This window comes from Helianthus annuus, chromosome 7 (genome assembly GCF_002127325.2).
Source record: "Helianthus annuus cultivar XRQ/B chromosome 7, HanXRQr2.0-SUNRISE, whole genome shotgun sequence".
Taxonomy (NCBI): domain Eukaryota; kingdom Viridiplantae; phylum Streptophyta; class Magnoliopsida; order Asterales; family Asteraceae; genus Helianthus; species Helianthus annuus.
In genome coordinates this window covers 32,871,871-32,881,230 of record NC_035439.2, presented here as the reverse complement: position 1 = coordinate 32,881,230, position 9,360 = coordinate 32,871,871, and the positions used below count along the sequence as shown (strand labels likewise).

Genomic DNA, 9,360 nt, shown 5'->3' with positions numbered 1-9,360 from the left:
TTGACTCTTTAGGATTGACACTTGGAAATGACGAAAATCCACTACTATTTTTGGTTGAACTCTGATCAACCTTTTCTGTAGAATCCCCAGCACTAAATGCGGTTTGGATTTTCGGACTTCTCTCAGATTCTGGAACTGGAATGCTACCCTTGTAGTACATCTTCACATCCTGTTGACCACTCGGACTACTCATCCTGGCGATCTTCTGCTGTTCCAGATCCTGACCCTCGATCTTCTCAATGAACTGTGAGATTGTCAACCCATCATAAACACCTGTATTCTTCAGAATCATTAGATAAGTTCCCCACTCTTTCTGCGGTAGTGCATCAGCCAACTTATCCACCCACTCTTCATGATCTTTAGTAATGCTCAACATAGACATGGATCACACTAAGTGACAGTATCTCTCAATCAGCTTCTTTGTGTCTTCACCCAGTAAACTGCTAAACAGGTCAAACTCTTTCTTAAGTAGCGCTTTCTTGCTCTTTATCATGTTCTCGCTACCCTCAAATTTTACTTTAAGAGCATCCCAGATTGACTTTGCAGTTTTGTCATGCTGAAGCAATATGAATATATCTTCTTTGATCGCTTGCTGCAATAAACTGATCATCATCTTCTCGGCTTTGTACATCACCAGATAAGCGAAACTATGCCTTAATCAACCTTTGAAGCGAAACCAGGATGTTCAGAAGAGCGGAACCTTCTGATGTATTTATAAGCGAAACTGGTTGATGTTTGAATAAGCGAAACTAATAAGCGAAACTTCAAATATGTCCCTTGAAGCGGAACCTTTCAAGCGAAACCCTGATGATTTTGAAGCGGAACCTTACTTACTGTGACACACGAGCGGAACTACCAAGTAATTTGAAGCGGAACCTCTCACTAATGTGACAACCAAGCGAAACTAGTATGCAATTTGAAGCGGAACCTCTGATCGTTGACCAAATGAGCGGAACTACGATGTTCAGAAAAGCGGAACTACCCTCTGTCTGAATAAGCGAAACCAAGTTCGAAGATGATTTCAACCATTTTTAGTCCGTAAATTGTGAAACTTTCCAGGGTTTGTTAATGTTCTATTGCGCACAGTCTGTGAAATTTTGAACAATTTCCGACCGGTAAATCTTGATCTTGGTGAAGATAGAAGGTGTAGAAGTAAGAAATGATGATGAAATCCAGCTAATTTTTGTAGAAAACCTCCTCCCAAGCTCTGATACCACTTGTCGGATCGAGAATTGACCCGAACGAGTCGTTCAGAGGCGTTCTTCTATGTTTTAGGTGCGGAATAACAAGAAACGTAGGTAGAAATAGCTTGTTCTTCACTTAATCTACTTGTTTTATTGATTTGACAATGATTACAGTTCAATCGTCACACCGGCAACACCTCGGTATGGAATTCGACAAAATTTACAAATGATTTCGCTTCTAGGGTTTATATAGGTGTGAGGTTTCGCTTCAAATGTCATGTACGAATAAGCGAAACCTTCCACTTACCGTATAAGCGAAACCTCCCACTTGACATAAAAGCAGAACCTCCAGACAATGTCCCTATAAGCGAAACTATCTCTCTAAACACATACACTCGCCTATTTTCTCATATATTGTGCCCTAATCTATATAATACAATGTATGACTCGATCCAAGACGAAGTCGACAGATGAAGTGCACCAACAACGCTCGATGAGATGGATGGGTTCGATACATTTCAAAGCCAATTCAAAGTTGTTGATAATGAAAAGTCACAGTTGACATTGTATTTGGAGGAACAAAACATTGATAGAAAAGTAGAACTTGATGTTTTACAATATTGGAAGGATAATCAAGTAAGGTATCCAAAACTGGCTATAATGGCTCGCGATATATTGAGCATCCCGATTACTATTGTTGCTTCCGAATCATCTTTCAGTATCGGAGGTCGGGTGTTAAGTACGTATCGAACTTCATTGTTATCATCAAATGTTGAAGCATTGCTATGCACACGTGATTGGTTATTTGATTTAAAAGGTATTAAAGTTCATTCTCTTTGCAACTTAATTTGTATAATTATAAATTATTTAATAATTCAACTTTCATTTTTTTACGTGTTCAGATGAAAACGAGAACGAAATGGATGAAGATCTTGTTGAAGACATTGAAGCATTGATTCCAACTTTTGGCAACTTTTAGGTAATTAATTTAGACAATGTTAAAACAATTTATTATATATATTTACGATAAATTTGACCCGTTATAACATAAGGATTTTAAAGGAAGCATCCGTGAAGAAGCGCAATTCGTCAAGACGTTTTGTATGTTATTGAATCAGATCTTTTGTAAATGCAAGGAACCGAACTAGATCTTTTGTAATTTTCAGTTTACTTAACGGTTTGCAACTTTAGTAATTTGTAACTTGACTTCTATGATTATTATCTTTAGTTTTATGGTTCTGGTTTGATTATTATCACACTGGTTCAAGTTAGCAAATTTGGATCTATTAGCTGTTGGTGCGGTGCTCGTCCCATTGAGCAAGTGAGAATGCATTTTTCGTCGATCGCTTCTAGTTTCTCCAGTTTCAAGAACTAAGTTAACGGGTAAACACTCTATATCCTCTAAAGTTCTGGGTATTATTTTATTTTGAAAAGTTTGAACCTTAGCTATTTGATGCCGTATAGTGCTTTACGAAATCTGATACTTGTTGATTCCAAAATAAATATTAGCCTAATCCATCATAAACATCATTTTCCTCTGTTGTTTTTGGCTTGCAAAATTCCAGGTTATATATTTAAATACTATATCAATTTTTGGAATGATAATATTTTATGTACTCTTGTATATCTTGCTTTCAGATGTACTTTGACTATTACAAATTTTCTGTGAATTTGTATTACATTTTTTGAAGATAGTAGCAGTCCCTTTTTTGAGTATGATACAACTGTATATTATCTAAGTCAGCTTACTCTTGAAATAATGAAGTTTTCTTAGTCACATTTGACAAGCTAATAGTTTATAAAATTATTCACAAATTTGGACAAAAAGTGTTTGGGGGTCAATCTGTAGCGAGTGGCGACCCTTATTGACGGCTGTATTCCAAGAAGTTGATTGACCCGTCATCTAACATGCCGAAATTGCCACCTCTTAGTGCTTTCATGTTTGTGGACATAATTTTATGGTTTTAAAGTATACTTTGTCAAATCTAACTGGCATTAAACTTTTTGTCAGGTGCTATGGAATGGCATTCACGAGAGGCTATTCCTATACGAAGCTGATGCGGAGCAGTTCATCATAGAAAGCACCAACGTTTACGACATCGTTTTTGTGGATGCAACAATAAGCTTCAGGAAAAAAAAACCAACATTTACGACATGGTTTTTGTGGATGCAACAATAAGCTTCAAGAAAAAAAAAACTGACCCGAGCCGACCCGAAACCCGTTCTTACCCGGACCCGACCCGACCCGAAACCCGTTCTGACCCGGACCCGTTTCGAGCCGAACCAAATCAACCCTTTTTTATAATTGACCCGTTTTGACCCAAACCCGTTTTGACCCGAACCCGTTTTGACCCATGACCCGACCCGACCCGTTTGCCAGGTCTAGTTGTGATGAAAATGGTTTTATTATTATATTTTTCAATATGATTGGTGGCTTGATCCTGGTCAGTCACACGCCTCGCGGTAGTACTCCGCATATGGAAATTAAAGGTGTGACACATATATTGACATGTCGGACTCGTCATATGACTCATTCTACCATTTGGACCTGTAGTTACGCATACGACCCGTTAAAGTGGTGTAAACCACATTCTATCTGTTCTTCTCTTTAAGCCACGATACACACTAACCTCATAATTATCCGAAATAATTAGGAAACACTTGATCTCTGTGTACACAATTGAACAAGACATCTACGCAGCCTGTGAGTACATAGTTCCCCTCTTTATGTTTTCTAATTGTTTTCGGGTGATTCATATGTGGCAAACTATTTTCAAGGTTTCAAAACAATGCATCTAGTTTATATATATAACAATATACTTTTCAATAATTTGTGAATCTTGGTGGTGCATTATCCATAACACGAGTATGTACATTAACTTTGGCCAAGCCGACCGGTAATATGTTATGGTACCATAGGATTGGCAATCCCGTTTCCAAATTTCCAGGGGTTTGTGGGGAAGTTTGGGGAATGATAGAAACTATGCAATTGACAAACCCTTTGGTGGTTTGACCGATGAGTCAACATAGGCTTGAATGTATTCACCATATGACCACACTTGTTTACATGAAACGAAACTATTGCTTTACAAAACTTGACGATTCCTGACCTCATCTGATTTGCTTAACTGCAGTCATCACGAATAATCACCAACTTGAAAATAATCAAAGCAGCATCTTCATTTCATTGTTAACCACATCCGCGTTCGGTTTTTTATTTATCTCTCATAGCTCAATATCTTAGTAATTTATGGAAACTTTGAACACCACATTTGTAACTTCAAGTCTGTGAATACCCATGAAAATTTGAAATCTCGTCTTCCGTAATCATATTTATTCCCAACTTGAATGATTGATCAGTGTAAACGGTAAACTCCACAATCAGCAAATCTTCACGGATAACAAATCATCTGGTAACACACTATGATCTAAGAAACGTTCTTCGATGATCAAAGTCACATTCTTCCTCTTAAGTCATGATAACAAATGTATAGCCTCCTCTGTTAGTGTTGGCAGCAACTTAATCAACAAACATCCTCATTCCTCGACGATTACTCCAGAAAACAACTCATCTGCTCAAAGATTAACCATTCTGACACTTTAAACTATCACAAAGTTGTCATGTATCTGATATCTTGAAAGCTCACTGACATCTTGTAAGTATCGACAATACTGATATGTCACTCCTTTGATGCTAATCCTGCTAACCGGCTTGGACGAAGACTCAGGACTCAAACTCTCAGACATCAAAGTGTTATCCAATTCTAACACATGACATCGTATATATAGACTTGAGAATTTGAACGAATGAACATTTGGAGTGGATGAGTCCTCATCCGTGCCGATGAGTATTCGTCCTCACCAAAGTTTCATGTGTTCGAATCTCTCACTTAGCTATACAATATTCAACACACGTTCTATCTAGCATATTCGTAGAGTGGCGAACACATAGGACATGCACTAACAATATTGCAATAAAAATTCATAGCCATGAATTTCACTACAAAACCTATGTAACTCACCATCTTTATTGTTGACATTATTTTCACATATGTTTCGGGTGCAAATGTGTGATACTTAGGAAAGCATTCTACACGTACGATGGACTTGTGCTTTAGTGTTACTTTAAAGTCTAAAGAAAATTGTTTGCATTTTGTTTATGCTCCAAAAGACAATGTAATTTAATTAAACAATACAATGAAACTTTAAATACCATATGTTGTGAACAATTTGTAACGTGACTCCCCGATAATTTCTTCACGGGTTGTATTACGTAGTCGGGGTGTTACACAAATTTTGTTGAAGACAGGTATCAGTACGCTTGTACCATACACGAGGCGCTTGTTTCAAATCAAACAAGGCCTTGTGCAGTTTCTATACCTTGTGTTCTTGCCCTTCTACCTCGAACCCGGGTTGTTGAACTATAAATAATTCTTCTTGAAGTGGCCCATCCAGGAACGCCGATTTACGTTAAACAGAGAAATTTTCCAATCTTATGGGTAGCTACTAAGAAGATCACCAAAAGTAGTTTTAAACCTTCCAAACCATGGAAAACGTGTGAATAATAAGAAGAATCTTTTGTCTTTAACATTTTGGGATTTTAACATATATACAACAACATGTTTTTGGGATTTAAAATTGATGTGGGAGTGTCAAGGACAGACTTTTGTGTTTATCATCTCATACGCTCTTATTCCCCATCGTACGATATAAGGTACTTGAGAAATCTAAGCATGCACAGTGTCACGCCCGACTGCGTAAAACAACAAATCGCGGCAGAAATATCGGGGAGTGGAGTAACAGAATTATTGTTTCATAACACATGATAATTGAAGTTTTGTTTTATTAATTTAAAATGCTTACATTGTCTAGAAATTTATAGATGTAATACAAGGATTTACTTGTCTTTCATAGTTTTAAGTCACTAAGGCCCTCGTCCAATCCTATGTTTGCATCATGATCATCTAACAACAGCACCTGAAACACATGTGAAAATAGGTACGTCAGCATAAAAATGTCTGTGAGATACATAGGTTTTGTTAAAATAGGGTTCATGACTTGTGAGTTTAAAGAAGTGTTTAACAAAATTAGTCTTGAATCTTGTAAAGTGTTTTCCTTTATAAATCATACGAAAATCGATAAGAAATCAGATGATGTAAAAGAAAGATGTATGGTTAAATGAATAACCAAGAAAAATGAGTTTGTACAAAATATGTTGTTTGTAAAAAAAATGTTTTGTGAAGATATGTTATTTGTGTAAAATGTAATATGTCTAACTTGAAATGGTTTAAATAATGCTATGATATGTAATATCATAAAAGCACTTATATATAGGAAGTACCAGCGGCGTATCCACCATGCTTTTATCATATTACACATGCCTCGTTATTTAAATCACTTACCCAAACAAACCACCAAAATGTATTGTTAAAACCAATGTAAAAATGTTCATGTATAATCAAATGTTATGTATGGCAAATAAAAAGTATCTACTCAAACCATATGTAAAATGTACAAAACAATGTATTTGAATAAATCATAGTTTAAATCAAAAGTTATGTTTTGCAAAATCAATGCTTTATTGATACAAACATCTATGCGGTAATGTTAAACGTCTACATTCAAGCCTTGCGACTGAGGAGACAAACCCTTAACAAGTTAAAGGTTTATCAAAACTATGTATATCGGATTCAGTCATTCCTTCCACCCAAACAAACCTAGGATTTCAGGAATGGGAGTTGTCAATTCATATGGTACCACTACTTACTACCGAGCGACATCATCGGTGTTAATGAACATATTAGTTTCGTTAAAAAAACCAAATGTTATACCAAATGTAAGCATGTTATGAGAAAATAATGTACTAAGTATGCTAAGCGAACATACAAAGCAGAAATGTTTAATGTAAATCAATGTGTCCATACACTGAGTGAACATATGCAACAAAATGTAATATATGAAATCAATGTGTCCATATGCTGAGTGAACATATGCAACAAAAGTATTTATGAAAATCAATGGGCTAGCATGCTAAGTAAACATGCATATCAAATCATAAATGAAATCATGTACTATATGTGTACTAATGAACATAGCAAGTATATGTCATGAAAGCATGAAAAACATGAAAGTAACAAGTAGGCACATGTGTTTCACCCCAAAATGTTTGAAAGCAGTAAAAGAGGGGAACTATGTACTCACTTGATAATGCTTAGAAGTCTTGAGATAACAACCAAACAAAGCTAGAAGGATCACGGAATCAATCGGCACCTAATATAGGTAGCTACGTTAATAAACCGGACCGAAATCGGAAGATCAGATAAAATGAGGTTTTGTAAACCAAATGAGTATAGGAACTCATTTAATATGGTTTAACAAAGCCTACATTCTAAGTCGGAACCTATCCTAAGTGCTTACGACCCGTTACGAACCGTTTAGGTAGCTTATGCTACTTTAACGCGTCGTTCGCGTAAAACGCGTTCGGACCGCCTAACTAGTCCTATGACAAGTATTATATGCCTTAACATGTCTAATAATATTGCCTAATCAGTTTAGATGTCAAAATTTAGGTTACATATGCTTAAAATGAATTTATGTGTAAAAAGGGCATTTTGGTCATTTTCCTAAGGCATATAAACTATCTATCATACAACTAACTAAGCGAAGTGACCATAAGGTATAACCTTGGAAGGTTATTCCCTATACAACTATGGTCACAAAATATGTTTGGTCGGATCCTAATGATCGACCAAACGGGTCGGGTTCGAAAGTTTAAGCGGTTGTTTTGACTGCTTATCTTACGACCCTATATAAGCATTAAACTAAAAGTGACGAGTTAAACATGTTGAAACATGATTAACTAAGTTAGAAAACAAGTTTGACATCAAAACAAAGTGTTTTGATACCCAAAAGTAGCTTCGTTGCAAAATACGCGTAAACACATATTTTGACCGAAACTTCGACTCGTCACTACGCCTAATCAACGTGGTAATCAGTAGGTATAGTCACAAAGGACTATAACCATCGTGATTACGCTCACGTTGCAAAGTTCAAACGAACTTTGTGTTGACCAAAGATTGGTCAAAGCAGAATGTCAAACATTGTTCGACTTTCATGCTTAAAAATGCATAAAAGGATGAAAGAAGCTTACAAGAGGTCCAATGCTTGAAGATAGAACAAGAAGACAAGAAGATTGGGACCTTCAACCAGAAGGGATAGTCACAATTGTCTAGAAATGAGAGGAAAACCTGAATGTGCAAGTTGTGAAGTGAATTTAGGTGGGTATTTATAGATTTTTGACAACCGTTAGGATCGTTTCTTGGATTTCGAGCTTCCATCTTGGCCCTCCATGTGTTGCCCATGGTTTTATATACCATGGGAGCTTGAAAACTAGCTCATTGTTTGATTAAACCATGCATAAAACCCAGAAACCAGCTGCTGATTATGAAAAACTGATTTTTGCAGACCTGATGGTCAGTCGCGCCCCGCGTACGAGCTAGGGCTGGCTTACGCGGCCGGCGACCGCATGGCAGTTCAGCAACAAGTTTCAATAATTATAGCTTTGGTCCCTGCAAGTGTTTAATGCCATTTTTGACTCGTTTAAGGCCCGTTAAGCCATTTTCAAGGCTCTACAATGATGCCTAAGCATAGGGAACATGAAACATTCTTGAAAACATCTCGAATGTCGGTTCGTTTGGTCGTACGGTCACGTTATTCAGTTAACTATGACGAAACACGAACGGACGCGAAAAACGATCCAAATTACGCGACGAGTGGAATTTTAGCATGCCAATCACTAAAATAAAATATTTTAATGATTACAAAATTTTTGGATGTTCGGATATACTCAGAACGTAAGATATGCGCGTAAATGCAAACTTATGCACTTTTTGACGCTTTTAGTCCCTGATTGATCAAAAAGTTTATTTTAGCATACCGAACCCCTCAAAGCCTATTTGTAAGCTATGTATAGGATATTTATGGTATGTTTAACTTATGATCATGTTCCGGAAGGTACGTTACTATTCGATTCGGTATACTTTTGAAGTTTGACGCAAATAGTCCCTGCGATCGAATAAACTTGTTTTTGCCATACCAAACCCTTCAAAACTTATTTCTAAGTTATGTAAAGGTTATTTAAGGTATGTTAACAATATGTTGATGTTCCGGAGTGTTT

The 9,360-nt window shown here is 36.6% G+C and overlaps 1 long non-coding RNA gene across 1 annotated transcript; it reads left to right on the top strand.

The window, feature by feature from the left end:
• The first annotated feature begins 1,927 nt into the window (after positions 1-1,927).
• Positions 1,928-2,304, top strand: LOC110866568. The gene is made up of 3 exons (XR_002551409.2): positions 1,928-2,001; positions 2,087-2,163; positions 2,247-2,304. It is a non-coding gene; the product is annotated as an uncharacterized LOC110866568 (long non-coding RNA).
• The last annotated feature ends 7,056 nt before the right edge of the window (positions 2,305-9,360 follow it).